This window comes from Rhineura floridana, chromosome 1, assembly GCF_030035675.1.
Source record: "Rhineura floridana isolate rRhiFlo1 chromosome 1, rRhiFlo1.hap2, whole genome shotgun sequence".
In the NCBI taxonomy this organism is placed as follows: Eukaryota; Metazoa; Chordata; class Lepidosauria; order Squamata; family Rhineuridae; genus Rhineura; species Rhineura floridana.
Genome location: NC_084480.1, coordinates 213,198,322 through 213,212,810, shown reverse-complemented (window position 1 = coordinate 213,212,810; position 14,489 = coordinate 213,198,322). Strand labels below are relative to the sequence as shown.

The 14,489-nt window shown below is 41.8% G+C and overlaps 1 protein-coding gene across 3 annotated transcripts in view; it reads right to left on the bottom strand.

The window, feature by feature from the left end:
- The window catches only part of PHACTR1 (phosphatase and actin regulator 1), a 394,372-nt gene that overhangs the window by 331,416 nt on the left and 48,467 nt on the right, over positions 1 to 14,489 (bottom strand). The window lies entirely within an intron of this gene.

Here is a 14,489-nt window from a genome sequence, read left to right as displayed (position 1 = left end):
TCCACAAAAAAATGCACTGCACATGTTTTCCAAAGACCTACTTGAATTGTATTAATGTCTGCTGATTGCTGTACTTACTTCTCACTTATTTGCAGATTTATATTAGCTTTGTAAAACTAATAAAAATTATTTACAAAAAAAAGGTATTGTCTGGTGAAGTAAGGTCAAAGCAAAGAGAGACCAGGACCTTGGACAAGGAAGCCCTGTAGGCTGAAATGTTCTCTTCCTAAATGAAGTCTATCTCTCCAGAGAGCTAGAACCAACTGAAGCCTCATGTAGGCTGACAAGACCAGAAGTGGGAGGCTCTGCCCCTCTGGGTTGTTAGAGGGCCCCTGCCTTATTTTGCAGCCTTTAATTTTTCTGGAGGTTGGGGAGACAGAGATACTGCAGGATACTCATAAATACTGTAATATTGTTGCAAGCAATTCACCAAAACACTAACCGCGACTTGAGGTCATGAGCCATAGAGTATAGCTATAAGGCTCTAAACTGTAGCATGTTGAAACAAACCCGGAATGAGATTTTAACATTTGGGCAGACAAATCCAGGATTTAACAACCTCGGTCACTGACTTATAGAAAGAGCTCCTTGGTCTATAATTTCTGCAAGCGACATGAAAACACACACACACACACACACACACACACACACGCAGAGAGAGAGAGAGAGAGATGCATCTCTTGCATATGTGTTACATCTTTTGACTGCTCTGGAGTCCAAATTGCATATGAGCTATGTGTAATGGCTTGAATGAATACTTTGTTTTTGCAACAAGTTCCTTGCAACTAAACATAACCTGGTTTACTGCCTAGAGGTCAGGAGTCTTGACAGGCCTATTTTAGAGCTACCCCTTCTGTGCTTTCGCACAGGATTTCTGTGCTGGATCAATAAATGTTGAACAAGAATGCCTGAAGTGTCTTCTTCATTAATTTATATTTCTTCCCCCCCCCTTTTCTCTCTCCAATGAGCTCACAGAAGATTACAGCATCTTGATCTTACGTTCATTTTCAATGCATTGCTTAGCTTGGATAAAAAAAACTACAGCTAGCCCAAGGCTCCCAAAGAGCTTCACAAATGACCTGAAATCTAGAATATGCATCCCAATCTCATGCTAATATTTTATTATTTATTATTCATAATTTATAAAGCACCTCAGACACTAGGCACTGTACAATAATTAAATTAAAAAGAACAGATTGCCCACAGGCTTACAATTACTGGTTTGTTTCTTTTTAATCAGGAGCAAGGGTGACTGATTTCAATGAGTCTTACTCCTGGGACCATAGGTTAAGATTCCAGTCATGGGCCAGTAATCAGCTAACTTTTGTGAGTGATGATGGTGTAAAGAAGGCGGCTCTGCAGTTCCACCCCAACCCACCTGCCAATACTGGGTTTGGCTTAGACAGTCAACTTTCCCAAGATCACCAATGAATGTCATAGCTGAGCATATGTTTGAACCTTGATTTTCTCCAGATAAAACTGTCCAGTCTAGATGTGGGAAACCTTTGGCCCACATCTAGTCCAGTATGGTGGTATGACCAAATCAGAAGTGGGGAATGTTAGCCCTGCAGATGTTGCTGAACTACCACTCCTATTATCCCTGGCCACTGGCCATGCTTGCTAGGGCTGATGGGAGTTTTAGTTCAGCAACATCTGCAGGGCTAAAGTTCCCCATTCCTGATCTGGTAACACCACCATAGTGGACCTTCTGCAGTATGAGAATTATCATTTCTATGGTCTGAAAAAAGTTTGAAGAAAAATGATATATCTATCCTCCTTGGGAAAATGATATGTCTGTCCTCCTTAGTTTCATTAACTGAGCCATTATAGAAATTCTTAGAATCTATGGTTTTTAAATTATTGTGGATGAGCCATGCTAATAGTTCCATCAGTTTTAATTGAGAAGAAGCTATGCTGTGTTGGAAGCTCGCCTGCCATAAAGTTAATTGGCCACTTGATGAAATCCTGGACAGGAAAGATTTCTAATAATTCCACTTTAAACATCAGAAATTACCTATTCAGAAAGTTATATTGTAAGAATGTAAGGATTGAATTATTCATCTCTGATGTACCCTCTTTTAATACCCTTTTGAGCTATAAATATCGTATTTTAAATTGGATGCTATCAAATGCTTTCATTTAAACTTATAGAAACTACCAGATAAGGCTGCAATCCTATGCTTACCCAAGAGTAAGCCCCACTGAACCCAATGGGACTTAGTTCTTAGTAAGCATGCATAGATTTGCACTGTTTCATCTTGTTTCCCAATGATATTGTTTTTTCTCATACAACTGGTTTTAACTGATATATAAATATAACTTTGGAGCAACTAGGACACCTTGGGCTATCTCTCAGTCTAACCTACCTCAGAGAGGTATTGCGAGGATAAAATGGAGTGAAACGATGCATACTTCCTTGAGCCCTTTAGAGGAAGGCAGGATCTAAATGTAAATATAACAATGTTGCTGCCCAAACCCTGAGACCTTTTGGTGAAGGTAAGAAATATAATAGTAGGCAGTAGGCAATAGGCAGCTGTAGAAAGAAACATGTCAGTGTCACTGGAAAACAATAAAGTGGCCAATTTAGAATACATGATGGTGCGATTCATGGAATGCACAGAAAGAAGAAAGTGCTGCCCCTGTCTCTCAGTCATGTTATCAGGGCAGGACTTTGGGGCAGAAACTCAGCAGAATGAGCAGGAAGGTCTCCAAATGCAGGAGGGCTGGCTTGCCACATTGTGAAGCAGGTTACCCATCTACAGGGCTCAGTCTTCACTAAATTCTTTCAGTTGCTGGTCCTTGAATTGCAGTTACTCCCACCACAGTCTTGAAATGCACCACTCTGACAGGCTGATTAGATTACAAGTTGCCTTGTGCATTTATTTTAATAGAAAGGTGGGATAACAACTACTTGGGGAAGGGACATCGCTCAGTGCTAGACTATCTGCCTTGTATGCAGAAGGTCCCAGGTTCAGTCCCCAGCATCTCCAGGTAGGGCTGGGAAATACTCCTGCCTGAAACCCTGGAGAGTTGCTACTAGTCAATGGAGGCTCTACTGAGCTGGATGGACCAATGGTTTAACTCATTATAAGGCAGCTTCCTATGTTCCTACTTTTAGGCTGCAATCCTAACCACACTTACCTAGCTGCACCTGCAATTGGCGACAGCAAAACATTGTACAAAGGAAGAAGAATCCAAAGCCAAATATGAGTACCAAAACAAATTAGATTTCATCAAGCAAGACAAGAACCAAATGAGGTTTTCCTAATGGTACCCCATAACAATAGAACTTGCACATATCCACATTATTGATCTATAGTAGTACACAAATGTATGTTTAAGAACATAAAAAGAGCCTGCTGGATCAGGCCAGTGGCCCATCCAGTCCAGCATCCTGTTCTCACAGTGGCCGACCAGGTGCCCATGGGAAGCCCACAAGCAGGACCCGATTGCAAGAGCACTCTCCCCTCCTGTGGTTACCGGCAACTGGTTTTCAGAAGTATACTGCCTCTGACTAGGGTGGCAGAGCACCACCATCACGGCCAGTAGAAATTGATAGCCTTATCTTCCATGAATTTGTCTAATCTTCTTTTAAAGCCATCCAAGTTGGCGGCCATCACTGCCTCATGTGGAAGTGAATTCCATAATTTAATTATGTGCTGCATGAAGAAGGACTTCCTTTTCTCTGTCCTGAATCTTCCAACATTCAGCTTCATTGAATGTCCAGAAGTTCTAGTGTTATGAGAGACGAAGAAAAACTTTTCTCTGCTTACTTTTTCCATGCCATGCATAATTTTATACATGCCTATCATAACACACCTCTTCTCGAAATGAAAAAGCCCCAAATGCTGCAACGTTTCCTCATAGGGGAGTTGCTCCATCCCCCTGGTCATACTGGTCGCCCTTTTCCGAACCTTTTCCAACTCCACAGTATCCTTTTTGTGGTGAGGTGACCAGAACTGTACACAATATTCTAAATGTGGCCACGTCATAGACTTATACAATGGTGTTATGTTATCAGCAGTTTTATTTTCAATACCTTTCTTAATGATCCCTAGCATGGAATTTGCCTTTTTGCCGCACACTGGGTCAACATGTTTGCACTGCTATAGCTACAGAGACTCCTCAAGATGGTTCCATATGTGAATCCATCATGCATTTTATAGTGTATATTAGGTGAAATAGAGCTCTCATGCCACCTAACAAAATATGGTGCATTCCTATTATGACTAATAGAATAAATCCCACCAGGGCCAGGCCAAGACATTTTGCTCCCTGAAGCAATAGACAATATGGCATCTCTTCCCATTCCAGATCCTGGAGCCAACTGGACTGGCAATTGAATCTTAATTCAACATTGGTGATGGGGTAGTGTCTTCCACCACACTTGAGGTAGCAGGCTAGTTTGGGGGTGCAGGCAGAACATGCCACATAGCGTACACAGATCTTGTTCTCCAACAAAGGGGAATGGCTTAGGAAGAACAGCAGGGGGCTGCTGCTACCACCCTCACCCTTCCCACCCCAGCATCTGCTGCCAGTGTCCATTTACCACTTCAAGGCAAGTTTGACTAAGGAAGGCACTGAGGGGAGGAGCAATTGCCTCCTACATCGGCCACCAAGGTATATGCAATGTATAAGTTAGCATAGTATAGATTAGCACTTTAGTATAGCTTAGCAAATGTGAGGTACAATGGTAAACAGGGCAGGGACAGATAGCTGCCTGTGTTTACACTCATGTAGCTGCAGATCAGACGGAAGTTGGCCTGAGGCTGATTTGGAGGTGATGTTTGTTCTGCAAATGTGAGGAATCAATTTTACAACACATGTTCCTGGACTCCCATCCTAGATCAAAACAGGCCATGAGATGTGTTATATTTGGAAGATATAACACATGAAAATATACTTTATATGTAATGTATAATTTGGATTTTATATTAAAGAAGTTGTATTATACAAACAAATAAACAAACCAAAACAAAGCACTAGGATATAGGCTGGACTGCTGTACAGATGTTCTCTTTTAATACTTCTACCACCACTTTTCTATCTGCTTGACCCTGGTGATCTTGCCTTGGCATCTAATATGTCTGACTCAGTGCTGAACACTTAGCAACATTCCTTCAATTAATCACCAGATGTTACACTTTAGGAGAGCAGGAATGCATTGATGGGATGCGCAGGTCACTCGACTGTTGATTTACAAAAAGGAAGTATTAGTTCTGCTATCACAGTAACCAGGTGTTTGTATTAGTTTGCATTAGTTCTAGTTCTACTCATTTTTATAGTTTCTACAGTATTTGTTTTGAATTGTTTCTATTTGTTTTTAATCGTGAGACACCATTGTGTATTAAGTTTCTGTCTGAGTACAGAGATGAAAAATTCACAAGAAAGAACGCAGCACAACTCCAGCTATGCACAAGAAAATCTAAAGCAACTCAAAAGCAAAGATGGCAAGGGTCCTTCCCCCTCCCACCACCTTTAAAAAGCTGTCTAAACATATTTATAAAACCCAGATATAAAGATCTTCCACTGAGAAACAATTGAGGGATGCCATCGGTAAAAATATTGGCTCCAATAACAATTTTATTAATTTTTGCTATGGAGTCTAGGCTTCTTTGCTTATGTTCGTGGGTTTGCAGGGCATGGAAAGGAGGGTGTTTATAAACTGCCATCTATTATTGATTGTGCAGCTTACAACCAGATGACCAGGAAGTTCACAGTGAAATATGTGGAAGTCAACATGAAAATGTTTTATCTCACTGTAAGGGAAATCCTAATAAAAACGGAGCCATTTGCAGGAAATCTTTATCAGACTTTGATATTTACAATCCAGTCGATATTAGAGGAACATGCCATATGAGTTCTGAGAAGGGAATCCTCTGGGGACATCTGATCACTTGAGCCACAAAGTGGTTATTACATTCATTTTGTATAGAGCAATGGCAGAACACTACAGAAACTCTTCCATTGGGACTATATATAAAAAAGACTATTTGGGAAGAAAGATTGCTTTCCTTTTCAAGTGGTATATATGGATAGGACAATGATCACATATATCAATATTGATGTGGATATAGATATATGGGGTGTGCACCAACTACATGGTTCAGTTCGGACCTGATTCAGCACTTTGGAAAAGCATTCACAGGCTTCCTGATTTGGCTTGAGGTCCATCTGAGTCCATTTCATTTCCTCTTCTTCACTATTCGGAAATCCAAAAATGTATGTGTTTGGGTCCCTCTCTTGTGTGTATGTATGCACACACACACACACACACACACACGCACACACACGCACACACACACACTTCCATGTACCCTATAAAATGGCAGATAATATATTTCAGAGATTTTAAAACGCACCATAAGAACATATGTGCTGTTCAAAGCAAGCTTCCATCACATCTCAGTTCAGAGACATCTGTGGTATGTTTTGGAGTTTATTAATAATATTTCACATATTAACTCCAATTAGTATCACATTAATATTTCTATTTAATACTTATCACATTAATAATATTTCACATTGCCCTTCTTCCTCCAATTTCTAAACCCTCCTGCTATTTCCTGAATGTCAAAAGCAAGGTGGAAGGAGACAAGATTTAGGGGAGATGAGAGACTTTCAGCCAGGATTAAAGGCTTGTTAAAGCCTTCAAGGTTAAATGGCAAACAAAACAAAAAGCATGGTATCAGCTGTAAGGGACCACAAAGGTCATTTAGTCCAACCCATTGACATTGCAGAAAATCCACCATATTTAAGAAGCATTTGTTGCAATTACTTTTTTAAATAAAAAAGGTCAACTTTTTAAAAAGAATTTGAGCTTTTGACATGCATATATCTATCACACAGGTCCATTTCCTTGTTCATAATAATAGTCACAAAGTAGGTAGAACAGGTGCGTTAGGCAGAAATAAGGCTGCTCCAGTGGAATACTTGCAGGTGGTGGTGGTGATAATAATTATAATTTGATGCTTCAGGTGATGTGATGCCCTTCATTCATTCATTGCCTGCCCTTCCACCCAGAAGCAGCCAATCCTGATACCCCTGGCCAAAAGAAGAAAGAGGAGAAAGCAAATCCTGACTTTGAAATGTCCCCAGGTTGTTAAATTGCAACAGTTACAGAAGAGGTACAAAAATGTAGAGAACCTCCTTATTGAAATTTACTGGGATCATCCCTCAAGTTGGTAACAAGAAGAAAATATTGCTCCCATTTCTTTATTCCTCTGCTTACACATGCATAAATTTAGACTTAAAAGTGAGTAAAATGTAGAGAGATTTATCGGATGAGCTTGCTTTCAAAATGGAAAGCTAAACAAGAAAGTAGATGAGAGTTGTAAGCCCATTTATAGTGGGTTACAGGATACAACGGGTTTAGCAATGTAACTTTTATCGAAAATGTGATTAAAAGAAAACAAACTAGCTACACGTTCGCTTTGATATTCATAATGGTCTGGCAAGGTAAAAGGCATAATTAATGTTGAGAAATGCCATTTACTTTCTGTTTCTAATATCATGATCTGCCATATCAGAAGAGAGCATATTCATTTGGTTTCGGAAAGAAGGGGCGCCCCTGACTCACAGCGTTGGTTCCAATGTAATGTTTTCTGTAATGGTGATTCCAGTGTAGGGACACACACAAAAAATTAAAACCCGAGTAGATTTCCCCCAGGAAATTTCATGTAAAGCTCTCGCTCACAGATCTTTCCTAGCAAACCATGTGGACTTTCAATTCCAACATGATGCTTTCTGTGCTCCACCCCTAAGTATAGCAAGGTGGCTCCCTGGGCTAGTAAAGTAGAAGCTCCATCTGCTCTCTCTTCTCTGTATTACTCCATGTTGCCCTACCAGGAAGGATACCCCAATAAGGATCAGGATAATGGAGAGCTGGGTCCTGCCCCTTTGAAGCCCTATTTCCTCCAGCCTTTCTGACCTGTGTGGTTGGTTCCACTCTGACTGTACAAGAGAAGTGATGGGCATATACACAGAACTGAGCCAGGGTATCATTGAGAAGTGGCTGTGTAGGGGGCTCCCAGCTCATTTATGATTAGGCAGAGTGAAGCAGAGGAAAAACATTGAGAGGAAAAAGTCTTGCAGTTAGCAGCTCCACTAGAATTGTTATGCCCCCTCCCTCAGGGTCCCCATGTTGGCCTCAGGAGGACTCTGATACAGAGGATGTACCAGTCCCCCCATTCAAAGGGGAGCCATTGGCATCCCCTTCTGAACTGGCCCAGCCTGAGGATATGGCTCTTCAATCATCATAGAGTTTGAGGATGATTCCCCTCTAGCCTCTCCTGCTCCACAACCATGAAGGTGCATTCAAGCACAGAACAGGCCCCAGACTTTTTAAATATTGAGAACCACTCTCCAGTGGCAGAGACTTCCAGAGCAACTGGAAAATCAATCCCTGCCAGCCAGACTTTTTAAGACTCCAGATGACTACGCCTTTGCTGAGACAATATCTTTCCAAACTCAGCTAGCTGGGCCATTGAGAGCTGTCCAGGTCTTGCCTTACCTCATTTTTCATTGCCAGCTCCCCTGCAGGCCCCAAACCCCACCAGAACAGGCTTAAGAATATGATACACTTTTTAAAGTTCATATTCAGTATTTTTGTGGCTCATGCCTAAGACAATAACTGTAACTGCTATTCCTTTTTATTCTGATTTTCTGCTAAAAGCACTCACTGTAGCTTACACGAGTAATAAATACAATCACAGTAAAATCATAAATATCATAAATACACCAAATAAAATTATTTTTAAAATTTGTAAAATAAAAATAAAGTAACGTTTATTGTTTTATATTTGCTGTACACCACTTAAACGTTAGTTATATGAGTTAGCGGTACTGTATATACATTATTTTATAAATAAAATAAAAAAATGTTCAAACAATTAAAAGAAGTAATTCAACAATACCAATTTAAAATCAGCAGTCTACAAAGCAGAAAATCAACTAGCTGTTAAAAGCTTGTTAAAATGCAAAAAGCTTTTAATAGGCACCAACACACATACACACACAGAGCAGATCTCTATATGTAGAGTATTCCAAAGCTTTGGTGCCACCACTGAAATGGTCTTGTGTGTCATAACTGCCTGTCTTATCTCCTATGACAATTAAAGGTGGCAATGGTTTAAAAACCTGACATTGGAAGAGATCAGCATAACTAACTGGCATAATACACAACCAATGAGAAAAATATTTGCAGAACATTAACTTTATAGCATAGAATACCAGCAGAGCCTACAACATGTTCTTGAGCTATAATAGACCCTTTTGGCACCTCATGAAGTAGCATGTATCAGTTGCTCATATCTAGGGTAATATGAATTGTAATTGATGCAATAAATATAAAATTAAATATATTATATGACATTAAATTATATTAAAATGAAACACTGGAAAATACAGGCTTGGTTCTGACTAGGGATGGAAAGATCTGTCAATTTTGGTTCTCATTCTTCCAAGCTTAAATTCAGTTCTGTAGCAATTTGCATTTTTTCCAAAAAACCCATTAAAATTCTTCAGTAGTTTAGTATGAACTTCTCCTACAAAACATGTTTATGTATGCAGTTTTGACTAATGTGTACACAAGAATTGTCTTAAAAATAATGCATTTTTGTTGGTTATTTTCACTAATATATTCATTTTTATGCACATTTCCCCTAATATATACAGTTTTGTAAACACAGTTTACATAGTTGGAGATCTGCATCACAAAGCTTGGATAAGTGCACATTTTGAAGGATGGTTGTGTTTTGGTTCTACTGTTCCAGAAAGTGAGAATTTGATTACTTTGGTTTTAAAGGTGAACAAAATTCTTCTGCATCCCTGGTTCTGACTGAGATGGTCATCTTATATCTAGGCTGTAACACTTCAGACCCCCCTGATGGACTGCTTCTCCATTCAAACAAATGAGCATGGGAGGGAAAAGGCTAGGCTAGAATTCATCTCCTTGACATCCAGCTTTCTACTTTTGTATGGAGAAACATTCCATATTACGAGCCTCCACCTGCAGCCAGAAGAAGTAGAACCCAGCCACAGGTTAGCCACCTCTGTTTGATGTTGGGCAGAGCAATCGAAATGAAGGCCTGGGAGGGTTGGAGTGGTGGAGCCATGGCCGCAGCTCAAACCCTGCCAGATCATGCCAGCCAATGAAGAAAGGGAGGAGGCAATTTCCTTTTATTTACTCATTTATTTTGCTGTGCCAGCTTCAGGCTGAGGGGCTCGAGGATCACCCACTCTGTACATACAGTGCAACCTCCATCCTACCTTTGGTTTGCAACCTGCATGGGTGTAGCTCCAGATCACTACTGTAGCAGAGCTCCCACCACCACCACCAACGGTGTTGCTCCTCTCCTCTTACAGTGTCCACTGAGCATAAAAGCAAGCAAATATGCCCTACATTTTTAGCAGCTTATACATGCTCGGTTGCATGCATAAAGACACAGGAAACCTTTTTCAGGCAGAGCTCAGCAGTGAGTGGGGCCAGAGGCAAAACTGAATAGAGCCATGAATGCCACTCTTACCACTGCAGTGTATAAACAGAGACGTGTACATACATCTCTGCCCACCCAGGCAAGCAAGGAGGATCATCAAAGTCCAAGGACACAGTCTCACCAGGCAAAAGCACTCAAGGAGCAGGACTGAGAAGGGGGTGGCCTGGAGAGAGTCCCGAGGACCAGTCACAGAGTCTGGGAGGGCTGAATTTGGCCCCTGAACCTGAGATTCCCCGTACCTACATGTATAAAGTACACTAGAACTGGGAATTCTCTAGAAGTGTATACAGGGAGCCCTGAGAATGGCAAAATCATCACTGGCTGTGACAACCAGCCCTTGTTCTTTCAAAAGCCATTGCTTTCCACTAGCACACAATATCTAGTTATTCCAGGCACTCAGTTGTGTCTAATCAGATCTGGGTCTATAACCAGCCACGGATAAAGCACAAGGCCTTCTAATGTCACCTGATTAATTGCTTTTGCCTTCCTAATACTCTGCTCCAGTCAGTCACTTCAGCTAGAGGCTATCTCCCTAGTGTAAAATGGACTTCATTTAAACCAGAAATTGAATTTACTCGCTATCTATTAGTTCCCATCAAAATATCTTTCCATTTACATAAAATATTCTGCAGTTCAGAATGTGCCAAACAGCAGCATCTAAGAAATATGTTTGCAAACCAGACAGTAAATGCTTAGCACTTGCCAATATTGCTTAAGGTAGCCATACTGATTGCCTTTCAAGTTTTATGGGGGGCGGGGGGGCAGGGGGGATGGAATCTATTATTGAAGCAGAACCATGCCAACTTTTCCCGAGCAGTTAAATTCCACTCCTGACATTGTAACCATCTTACTTTGGTGAGGTCACACGTTACAAGATGTTTTGGCAAGGATTATATTGAGACTAAAGGATAGGATTTTACACATTACAAGACAAACACAGGGGGCTGGATCCAAAGATCTGTCAGAAGGGTCCTGCTAATGGAAGAAGGGGCTCTCAGCTCTTGCAAATGCAAGGGGCAGAAGCACTTCCCCCCCTTGTGCCCCCTGAAAATCTGCTCTGGAGGACCCTCTGGAACAGGGGAAGCTGTGAGTGGAAGGGGGCAACTGGTGAAAATCACCTCTCCCCTTCCCTGTGTGAAAGGTCTCATTGAATCAGAGTCTATTCCATTTGTGGAAGGAGCTGTTCCATAAACAGAAGAACTCCATTGCTCTGCGGGACCCAGGCTAGAGTTCCCAATCTTGTGTTTGCCTTGTAACATGAGTGTAGGGGTGAGAAAGCACTTGCAGGGAAAAGGGGGGGGAGTTTGTTTAAACCTTTCCTTGCCTGCTGATTCTTTCCTGTAAATGACCCCCCCCAACATTCAAGATACCTCATCAAAGGCATATTCAGGAGCTAATATTCCTGCCTTCAAGTCACCTGAAAACTGCTGGCAGTTGAAAATGAACAGCTATTTATCCAATTTGATCAAAACCCCACTGAGTTTCTGCTGCTGATTTGAAAGGGGAATTGTATTTTGTACCACCACCAAGATTCCCTTACTGGGTTAGTGAGAGAGTAATTTTGTGTGAAGTAAGTACTGAGGTGAATATGAAGTGAGAGGAGGCCTTGTTGCATTTAGAATACCAACAGGGGCTAGCATTGAAGTTGCAATCAACCAGACCCAGCTTATTAAGTCCTATCTTGACAATTATTCTCCAGCCAGTTAAGAATACATCTTGACAGAATTCTTCTTTTCAACAAGACTGTTGCTTAGCCATTGATGGTTGGCAGACCATCTATAGCACAGTAGAAGTCAGTGGAGGATTTAAATATACACTTATGGTGCAAAAACTTACAGACCTTGGGTATATCAGAAAAAATAACCCATGATTTCAGGTCTCCTGTGGCTTGGAGATTCCAGATAATTTATATGCAGTTTGGTGGGATTTTATTTTGTATAATGCTGTCACCAATACCCAACATTCTTTGTCTATGCCAATGCAGGAAGTTTGGGTATCATAACATGGATGTCATGTCACTTTTTGGTTTTGTCAACATTCTCTCTATGTTAAGTTTATACTCTGGTATGGCACCCTGGGTATTTTTTTCTTTTTGTTGTTTTGCCTGGATTGTTTGGTGGCTTTTTGGGGGGTATTGTATGAATATATACTTATTAAAATCATTTTTAAAAAAGACTGTTCTTACGGGAATTGCTTGACCATTTTAGAGACATGTAGACCATATCAGATCTACCACCTCCTAAATCTTTCTTTTTATCTGGGGAACTGATCAAAACAAAGCAAAATTAGATGACTACATATGTTTTTGTGACATGCATTCATGTAGATATATTTTTGAAAGTCCCAGACAGTGGTCCCATTTGCACTATACATTTAAAGCAGTATTATACCACTTTAAACAGTCATGGCTTCCCCCAAAGAATCCTGGAAACTGTAGTTTGTTAAGGGTGCTGAGAACTGTTAGGAGACCCACACTTCCCCCACAGAGCTAAACTTTCCAGAGTTCCCTGGGAAGAGAGATTGTTAAACCACTCTGGAAATTGTAGCTGGGGGAGGTAGAGGGGTCTCCTATCAACTCTCAGTACCGTTAACTACAGTTCCCATAATTCTTATGGGGAAACCATGTCTGTTAAAGTAGTATGATACTGCTTTACTGTAGTTTCACTCTATAGTGCAGACTGGGCCTGAGTGACGGTTGATTGCTCCTTATCCTATTATCACTTCTGGTGTGGAATTTCACAAGATCTTGCCATGTACCTTTCCTTTCCAATTATCACATAAAGCTATTGGGCAAGATTGCAAGACAGCCTTAGACTGGAGTGTCTTTCTCTAAACCAGGTTCTGCAGTATTAAACCTTAGTGCCTGGAGAATGGATGCAGGCAATCTGACTGGGGCTGACCCACATAAGATTAAAATAACATGGGAACATCAGAAGCTGTCTTATACTGAGCCAGACCACTGGACATCAAGCTCAGTATTACCTACTTTGACTAGCAGCGACTCTCCAGGGTTTCAGGCAGAGTTCTCTCCCAGCCCTACCAGCCGACACCAGGGATTGAACTTGAGACTTTTTGCATGTGAGGCATGTGCTCTACCACTGAGCAATGACCCTTCCATGATAGTTAAGCCCTTCCCAATCATAGCTGGCAGGCTCTGTGTTGAGGTCAGAGATTCAGAATTCCTTGCACAGACTGGGTTTTTCCAGCCCTAAACCAAAGGGGCTGGGTGTCACTTATTTACAGACAATGTGGTTCATGCCTCATTCTTTTCCACTCATCCTGCATACTTATAACATCTTGCTGTGAGTTTCCCTGCCCTGCAAGCCAAGGAAAGCAGGGATGGGGAAACTTGCAGTATGAGACACAGTGAAAAGTTGGACAGACATAAATGTATGACTCTGACTTACGCCAAGACAGATCACTGGCCCATCTTGTCCATCCCTAGTGCCCTCAGACCAAGTCCCACCATCTATGAGCATTGGCCATGCTGGCTGGGGATGGTGAGTTGTCATCCAAAATATTTGGAGGCCACTAGGTTGGGGAAGGCTGGTCACCACTGACTGGCAGTAGCTCTCTAGGGGTTTAAAACAGGAGTCTTTCCAAGCTCTAACTAGAGCTCCCAGGGACTGAGCCTGGGACCTTTTGTATGGGAAGCTTGCATTCTGCCACTCAGCTACAAGGCTCTCTCTAAACAGTGGAGTGACAAAGGTTGGTGTCACCCCATGCGGTAACTCCTTGGCGAGCCCCCAAATGTCCTGCTGAGTGTGTGCACGTGCGCGTGCACACACACAAGGCCAGCCACCCATGCCCCTGGGAGGGCGCACACCAGAGGGGTACCCAGCCATAGAAGCAGGCCTGGGAATGCCGGCGCGCCTCCCTCACCCCACCAATGCTGCTCCCGGTCTCGCCCACCCGCCTGCCTGCCTCCAAGGAGGAGTTGGCTGCTCCAACACCGACCCGGAGCGCTTCTCGGCTCCTTTGCCAGGCAACGGT